At 41.1% G+C, this 968-nt stretch overlaps 1 pseudogene; it reads left to right on the top strand.

Moving 5' to 3' along the window:
* Positions 1 to 813: 813 nt before the first annotated feature.
* LOC119625956 (U4 spliceosomal RNA) lies at positions 814 to 968 on the top strand (annotated as a pseudogene).

Genomic DNA, 968 nt, shown 5'->3' with positions numbered 1-968 from the left:
GGAAATGCTTTCAGCCATGAGACTAATCCTCATGGACTTGTGGTTATTAATAGCCACAAATTGTAATAACAGTTCAAAAATGAAAACTTAATTCTATCTTCTTTTTATAGCAACTTCTTCAAATACTGAAGCAGAAAACCAATCAAAATTCAGTGGACACTATGTTGAAATTTACTTTGAATGCACTTTGGAACCTCACAGATGAATCGCCAACCACTTGTAGACACTTTATGAAAATCAAGGGTTAGAACTCTTCATGAGGGTTATAGAGGTCAGAATGGGAATTTAGCTTACAGTTTTGATATTTATTAATTTTTTTTTTTTTTTTTTGAGACGGGGTCTCGCTCTGTGGCCCAGGCTGGAGTGCAGTGGCCGGATCTCAGCTCACTGCAAGCTCCGCCTCCCGGGTTCACGCCATTCTCCTGCCTCAGCCCCCTGACTAGCTGGGACTACAGGTGCCTGCCACCTCGCCCGGCTAGTTTTTTGTATTTTTTAGTAGAGACGGGGTTTCACCGGGTTAGCGAGGATGGTCTCGATCTCCTGACCTCGTGATCCGCCCGTCTCGGCCTCCCAAAGTGCTGGGATTACAGGCTTGAGCCACCGCACCCGGCCAAGATATTTATTAATTTACTTACTCTAGCATTCATTTTATATTTGGTTCTTTAGGTAATTATAGGTTTCTCTTTTTACAGTCTTTCCTAACTGAGTCATCCATTTAGCAGAAAGTTCTAGGACTTTTGGTAAGATATAAGCACTTCCTGCTAAGTTCCAACCTGTATTTATTTCTGTCTGAAGTAACACATTGAAAGTTCCAGCTCTGCAGTGGCAGTATCATAGCCAATGAGGTCTATCCAAGGCACAATGCTAATTGAGAACTATTCCCAATACCTCACCATGACGACTTGAAATATGGCCGGCAATGGTAATTTCTTTTCTTTTCTTTTTTTTCTTTTTTTTTTTTTTTGAGA

This window comes from Chlorocebus sabaeus, chromosome 22 (assembly GCF_047675955.1).
Source record: "Chlorocebus sabaeus isolate Y175 chromosome 22, mChlSab1.0.hap1, whole genome shotgun sequence".
NCBI classification, from domain to species: domain Eukaryota; kingdom Metazoa; phylum Chordata; class Mammalia; order Primates; family Cercopithecidae; genus Chlorocebus; species Chlorocebus sabaeus.
The sequence above is the reverse complement of the archived record's forward strand: the minus strand, read 5'-3'. Positions and strand labels throughout refer to the sequence as shown.